This window comes from Lactuca serriola, chromosome 9, assembly GCF_051521515.1.
Source record: "Lactuca serriola cultivar US96UC23 chromosome 9, Lser_US96UC23_V15, whole genome shotgun sequence".
Taxonomy (NCBI): domain Eukaryota; kingdom Viridiplantae; phylum Streptophyta; class Magnoliopsida; order Asterales; family Asteraceae; genus Lactuca; species Lactuca serriola.
Window position 1 is genome coordinate 208,537,028 of NC_136416.1, and position 8,221 is coordinate 208,545,248.

Sequence of the window (8,221 nt, forward strand, 5' to 3'; positions counted from 1 at the left end):
ATGAATGAGGCTTTTGAGAGCAAGCGGGATTAGCTTTAGAGCAAGATAGAGATGAATTGGTGGAAGTAGAAGAATTAGAAGAACGAGAAGAGTTAGAATGAGAGGTTTTGGATGGAGAGGACTTCCTGGCTGGTGACTTTAGGTGACTCTTTTGCTTTTGATCATTGGAGGGACTGACCTTAGAGTCTTGTTCTCCTTTGACTTCAGAACTGAACCTCTGCGTTTGGTTGGAGTTGTTTTTGGAACCGAACCTTTGGTTTCGGTTGAAGTCCTTTTCAGAACTGAACCCTTGCCTTCGGTTGGTATCTTCTTGTGAACCGAACCTTGGCTTTCGGTTGGTATTTTCTTGTGAACCGAACCTTGGCTTTCGGTTGTTGGAACTTTCAGGCTTTCTTACAGGATTGTTTTCATACTTCAGATTCTTGTCTTGGTGTGAGTAGTATGCATTCTGGGAGTGCCAGAATTGTTTCCTTTCAGAAAGGTTTTTCCTGTATCTTTGGTTCCTTTCTATCTTCTTATCTCTCATCTGCTTAGGTTGATGATGAACGTTCGCTTTCATTTTTGTTGTCTCCTTGGCTGGTTCCTTTTGAACTTCAGGAGTTTTACTTTCAGCCGAGGGAGCAGAGGGAGTATCCGAAGAAGATTCAGTTTGCACTGAGGGAGTAGAAGGAATGTCCGAAGAGGTTTCACTTTGAGCTGAGGGAATGGAAGGAATGTCTTCTTTTGCTGATCTCCCATCCTCCTGAGGAATATCTTTCGTACCACTGGTGCTTGGCTCACTGAAATTATCGGGCTTATTCAATGGTTCAGGTATGTATCTCCCTTTTCTCATCCAGGAGGTTCTTTCAGATAGACCAACGGTTTCGTTTCCATTATCTATTGGAGCTTCCCAGAAGTACTCATCACAACCATCTGCATTGTCTTCGTTTACAATATCTGTGAGCTCAGCTGTTTGATGTTCGGTAACTCCAGTCACTTTGTATACTTGATTCGGAGTGGTCCTGACCTTTTGATACACAACTGCTTTTTCTATTAATTTCGGGGACTTTTGTTGGGACAATCGAGCGAACTCCACAGAGTTTTCAGAAATTAGGTTTTTGTGGTTTTCAGTTTCGCTTTTAACAAACTCTGAGCAGTCAACTGTGTCCTCTACAGAAATTTCACTCATGTTATCGTCCTCGTTAAGCTCAGATGCATTTTCAACATCGATTTTGTTTTCTGAGCTTACGTTGGCGTTTAGAGAGTCAAATTTTTGCATGGTTTCGGTTCTCAGTTTAAGTTTGTCATTTTCGTCCAAAAGATTTTTGAGCATGTCCTTGTGGTCTTTGGATTTAATGAAGGACTCAATTTTGTCCAGTCCATGCATGTAGGTCGGATTGACATCATCAGACGATATCACACTCTCACAATTGTAGGCTTCGGCATCGATTTCATCCTCCTTAAATTCTAGGAAGGGCAAAATCATGCGATGGATCTTTTGGCCTATCTCACAATCCAAGTGAAGTTGAGTAATATTGGAATATAAACGTTTAGCTATTAAACAAAAAACATTTCGTTGTTTTAACAATTTCAAATTGTCTCTCTGCAAATAAATGTTTTCGTCTTTAACTTTAACTAATTCCGACTCTTTTAACTCAATCCACATTCGCCGCTCCTCACTCTTCGACGCCACCCTGCTTAATTGATCAGTCAGGTTAGAATTGGTGACTCGAGTTTGAGTTAAGCTACTATCTAAATGAGAAATTCTTGTATTAACATTTTTTAGTTCTTTCTCATATGAGGATGGTGGTACTTTAGATGAAATAAAAACAGATTGTACCTTCTTTATCAGTTCATCGAGCTCGTTGAACTGCTGGCTGAGTGGTTTGGCCGTAAAGCACATATCCTCCTGTACCTTCGGTCCATCGCTTCCTCCATTGGTATTGTATCCCCTCATTTGAGATACGTCAGTCACCATGAAGCATTTTCCACCACTGCTTTCCTCCTTAGCCACATAAGCCTTTCCATGAGTAGGCTTCCTCACTTCTTCGTCTTCTGAGTCAGTAGACCAAACTTCTGTGCTACCGAACTCATCGTCATTAACCGAACCCTGCACAATAAGAGCATTAATAGAAGGGTTTGCGGTAGACTTCTTCTTTCTCAACTCATCCAATCTCTTCTGCAGCACGGCTTCCTCATCATTTCCATTGTCCTTTTCAGCCATCTTCTTAAGAACACAGTCCTTAGCATAGTGGTTCTTGCCACCACAGTAGAAACAGCTTACTCCGGAATCGCCATCTGCTTTCGGTTCCTTCTTGGGCTCCTCAGCCTTCGGTTCATTGTTCACCTTTTCAGAGCTGTAACTCCCCTGCCAGTTTCGGTTTTTGTTGCTGGGGAATTTTTTTTTTATGAACCTCTTGGGATTGGATACCATCATGGCATAATCCTCAGTCGTGAGGTCATATTCCTCCAAGTTGAGCTCTTCATCCTCCATCACAACTTTACTTTTAGATAGGAAGGCCAACGAACCAAGACTAGAAACAACGTTCTTCTCTTGAACCACAATCTTCTCTTGGGACTTTAGAATACCCACCAGTTTCGCCAAAGAGTATGATTTAAACTGCTCATGGGCTTTGACTGTGGAAACCACTGCTCTCCATTCAGATCTCAGTCCGTTCAAGAAAGTAACCTTCTGTTCGATGAGCTTCCTTTCAATGTCGTGTTTGATCATCTTGCTGAGAAGATGATTGAAGCGATCAAACGTCTGGGTCACCGTTTCTTCGGCCCCTTGCCTGAATTCTCCAAACTCAGATAGAAGCAAGGTTTGGATAGAATGTTCAAGATCTTTGTCTGTGGAATACAGTTCGCGAAGTCTATCCCATACTTCCTTTGCCGTAGTACATGAGCTGACCAGTCTGAATGTGTCGGACTGAAGGGCGAATCTGATTAACCTTAGAGCTTTAATATTGCACTGGAATTTGTCTTTTTCATCTTGTGCAATATCCTTCACGTCCTTAAGCAGATCGTTGTACTCTTTTTGCGTCTTAATGATTCTGGATGTTGCAGAATGAGAAAACGGTCCATTGATGATGGCTTCCCAGATGAGATAACCATTGTCCTCCGATCCAATCACGTAATCTTCAAAATGATGCGCCCATACTTCATAGTCATGGGTGTATAAGATTGGAATCTTTGTCGTCGAACCGATGCTGTTGGAAATATTAATAGGGTTTGATTGCGTTGCGTCCATTATGATCGTAAAAACCTGTTCAAAGATCAGACTTGTAATAAAGCAGATTAGGGCAAAATAATAAATATTAAGATACGTCAATTAAGATGACGGCTCAATAAATATCAATGATTGCGGAAAACCCTAATGGAAATCTTTTTCATAGAAAAGATGTGTATCGATTACACAGCCTCCTGCTCTGATACCAATTGATGGGATTAAAACGACTTTTAATCTATGAAGATCGATTAGATCTTGAACAAGTATATGAATATGAAACAACAAGAACGCAATAATAAGAACAAAACAGTTTGAATCAAACGAGTCGAATGATTAAATAAAATCCTCAGAAGAGCTCGATTAAGAACATCAACTGTAGAGGATTAGAAGATTACAAGAACGATTAACTAAAATATTGTACTCTGTATGAATCGCTATATCGATAATCTCAGCAATCTTAACCTAATATGCATGCAAGCATTTAACTTATATACAATACATAAAAGGCTCACGGTTGGACAGGCCCAAACCGGAGAATACAAGGCTAAACTAACGAGCCCAAAAGACGCAACATCAAAAATATCTTCAGCCCTACATCATAATTACACTTAATCTTGTAAGTATAATCACATTTACTAAACTTTTAGTAAAAGATGACGAATATCTTTGTTACTCTTATGATGGACTTGATCAACACGCAACTTTGTGTGCTCGATCTCCTAGTCCTTCACTCTACACTTTGTCAATGAATTAGTCTAATTTCCAAATATGAAATTTCTCATTCATCGTGCAACCAAGTTGCATGATTCCAAGTTTCTGTCCAATTGAAACTTGGGCGATGAGAAACTCTCCTTATTTGGTAAACTCCTGACTTTCCATAAATAACATAATATGAACCAAATCCATTATTGCTAATAATAGAAACATTCAAACATCAAATTTTCATATACGCCATTGCAAGGATAAATAAATAATATAAAATCAAAATTTATTTTATTGCGGAAAAATTTTGTCCTTACAATGCAATTCATTGAAAAACTATGCTAATACATCTTTCTTAGCAATCTAATTCTAACTCTAAGTAGTATCTTAAGAATCTAATCTTCGAGAAATGCAATCGAAATCCATTCCTTCACGGTTAGATTCTGCTCACTTGTTCCCTTAAACTTCCTTTCTTCTCTACAAAATATCAATTGCAATCTTATCACATTATGTATTAAGAATCTAGAATAGAAGCTTAAAAGAGTTAGTTAATGGATTTTACCTATATTAGAGCCATAAGTTTCGACTCTCCCATCTCTTGGATCTCTTAGGTAAATGGGGCAGCTTCGTCTCCAATTCCCTTTCTCTTGGCAATAAAAGCAAATTGACTCTTTTGGAACATGACATGGAACTACTTCAGACATTGCCTTTCTCTTATGATCAAACTTTTTGATCATAACATGTCTTTCATTGCCATTGTCCATATCCATAGAGGTCTTGAAGGCAGATTCATCAATCAACTTTGCTTTTCTATTGCGCCAAACCATTGTTGATTCAGCAGCAATAAGCATATAGGTGAGATCTATAAGGGTCACGTCGCGGTTCATCATATAGTACTCTCTTACGAACTCACTATATGAGTTAGGAAGTGACTGAAGAACCCAATCAACAACCATTTCCTCACAGACAACGGATCCCAACATTCTTAACCTATTAATGTATGACTTCATCCCTAGGACGTGTGCACACACCGGCTTTCCTTCTTTATGTTTACTTGCCAAAAGGGCTTGAGTGATCTTGAACTTTTCAAGCCTTTGAACTTGTGGGTTAGGGAGAATTATTGGAGGAGGCGGAGGAAGTGAAACATGATTTCTTGTTCCTCGATCGAATCGTGGAATATCATCTTCATGTGGAAAGCTTTTTCCACGGGATTTGGGAAGACCATAGTTGTCGAACTTTGACATCTATAAAACAGGAGAAAACGAATTCAAGTTAGTTGATTGGTTGAGTCCTTAGTAAATCACCCAAATGAGATACTAAGGCTAGGACCCAACACAATATTCTACAACTCGGGAGAGGGATGCCATAACCCAAATTGCAGAACATTTGAAGGTAAGTGAATGACGATTCACTAATTTCCACCATGAAAAACGGAAAATAAATTTAAGTTTTAATTCTATGAAAACTCCTAGATTCTTTAAGATTCATTGAACATTTCAATGGCATGTTTAAATCTCGATATGCCCCTCTTATTTGTGACTGGGATGCCGAGGATCACAAAGCGGGTGTGAATAACCATGCAAACTACATGGTGCCCCTACATGTTACAGTCACCTATTCGATGTGCCGGTAAACCACACACGCTCCACCGAACTATGACAAACATTGAGTCACCCTTTGCTACCTTTGCTTAGAACCATTTAGTTTGCCGGTAAACCACACACGCTCCACTAACGTCTTTGCAAGGGCACAAAGTGTAATTTCATGGAATTGCATCAATTCACTTTTGCCTAAGTAACTAAGATTGGGAATATTATGAAAACATTTAGTTACTTTTATACTTCATTATACTTATAATGGAAGGATTCGTCCTATCCTACCCGTTCGGCTAACGACCCTCCACTAGTCAAGAGTGTGGTGGGTAAGATTGGATACCCATTCAATCGCCATTTTATAGGCAATTTCCTTAAACACCCCTTATAGACCAGCTTCGTGAATGAGGCCTACTAACGGTAAGACTGACTTTTACTCATACATATATATAATGTTAGACTTTTAATGTTATATATATATATATATATATATATATATATATATATATATATATATATATATATATATATATATATATAGTATAGGGTGTATTTTACACTTTTAAAATATTAGGTGGTCAAATTTAATAATTATACCTTTAATTCAATTAAATTATAAACCAAAACTTTTGTGGATTTATTAAACCTCTTTTAATTATACACCTTAATTAGTTAATAAAACCATAAGGGTGTGATTTGAACTTTTCAAAACAATACTAGGGTTTTAGAATTTAACATTCCTAAATTAAACCTTTAATCAACTTTTAAATTCCAAAACTTGAGGGCAAGTTTTGAAACATTTCAAAACATTAGGGTTTAGAATTTAAAAATACATCAAAATTAAGCAATTAATCAAAATTTAAATTCCAAAACTTGAGGGCAAGTTTTGAAACCTTTTTCAAAACATTAGGGTTTCAACTATTTAAATTTCAAAACAACAAAACTTTTGAGGTCAAATTTAAACTATAAAACCTAAAGGGGAAAATATGAAACATTTCATAACACAAGGATCAAATAACAAATAGTCTAAATTAACAATTAATCACATAATTATCCATATTTGATTTATTTAATGATTTCTTGCAAAACAATTTACCAATTTAATTAAAATAATTAATCAATTATCACATAAGGAAACAAATATTTTATTAATTGATAAATATCTTCAATTAGATCAAGAATATAGTCATATATATCAAAAAATCGGATTTATATTGATCTAATATGATAAGGCAACTATCCTTAAGCAAAAACAGCAAGAAATCCTGGTTTTCCCTCCTTCTGACCAGCCGACTCGTCGAGTCAGGCATGGACTCGTCGAGTTCATCATGAACTCGGCGAGTTCATCTAAAAAACTCGGCGAGTTCAGCCCCCAGAAACTCAAAAATCGAATTTTTTCAACATACAAAGCATCAATACAATAGAAACAAATCTAGGCTCTGATACCACTGTTGGGTTTTGGTCATAAGACATCCTATGTGCTCATACAAACCCTAATGCTTGGATCTAGGTTTCTCTATTGTACATGCAAGTTATCCAAGACTATAAACCCTAATTCTAGCATTCAAGTAATCATATTAACATGAAAATAGATTTAAGATGTTACCTTGATTGTTATGTAGCAATAACAATCCCAAATCTCCTTGTATAGACTTTAGAAAGCTTAGAGTCACAATTGTCACTCCTCTAATGGTTCACAAACACCATAAGCAAGAGGATGAAGAGGAGAGAGGATGGAGGCTGCCCAAAAACGTGTGAAACCCTAGAACAAAGCTTAGCCACGTTTTTGGTCCTTAAGGGGTCTATTTATAGTGAGGCTATTAGGGTTATCTAACAAGGAAACCCTAATTTGGATGCTTAAGCCCTAAGCAACCCATAGACTCCTTTAATTAAGGCCTTGGACGATTTCTTATGGGCTTCCCCATAGAATTCGTCGACTCCTTAATACAAGGCAATCCATGGCCCAAATTTCAAGTATCTTATAATTACAATTCCAGTCCCTTAAGTTTAATTAATCTCTTTTAGTCACAAAACTAATTACCAATTAATTATTGACTAATATTAATTAAACAATATGATTTCTCCTTTAATATATTATTCTCATAATATATTAATAAATCATATTTAATCCTTTCTCTCCTTAATTCATCCTATCAAGATGCTTTGGTGAAGGCAACCCAAAAGGACCATGCACCATCGGGTCAAGTACATACCAAAATAGTTATGGACTTAGACACTAATCCAACAGATACTTTATAAAAAACAACCGTGATCAACTAACAAAGTTTCAACCAAAAGCAGATGAAGCCATCTTTCTGGGATACTCAGCCAAGTCTAAAGCTTATAGACTTATGAATTGTAGAATTGTGTACTGTATGTTTCAGCAGTGTGAGGTGAGTCTCCTCACTGGGTTTACCAGGTCAAACGCACCAATGCCGACCTATGGTTTTATGTTAGGATGCTAGATGTCTATTCGACTCTTACACGTGTTATTTGATGATATGCTTACCGGGCAGGTGGCCCGATGCCAGGAGGGGCTCGATGAGGATATCATATGTTAGTTATCAATATGTGTTTTTATGATTACCAGGAAAGGCCCGATGCCGGGCGGGGCTCGATGACTGTATGGGATGCTATAGTCTTTATGATTATTGCATGTGCTAGTAGGTTATATGTTTATATGTTTATATGTTTATATGATTATGTGTGTATCGAGCAG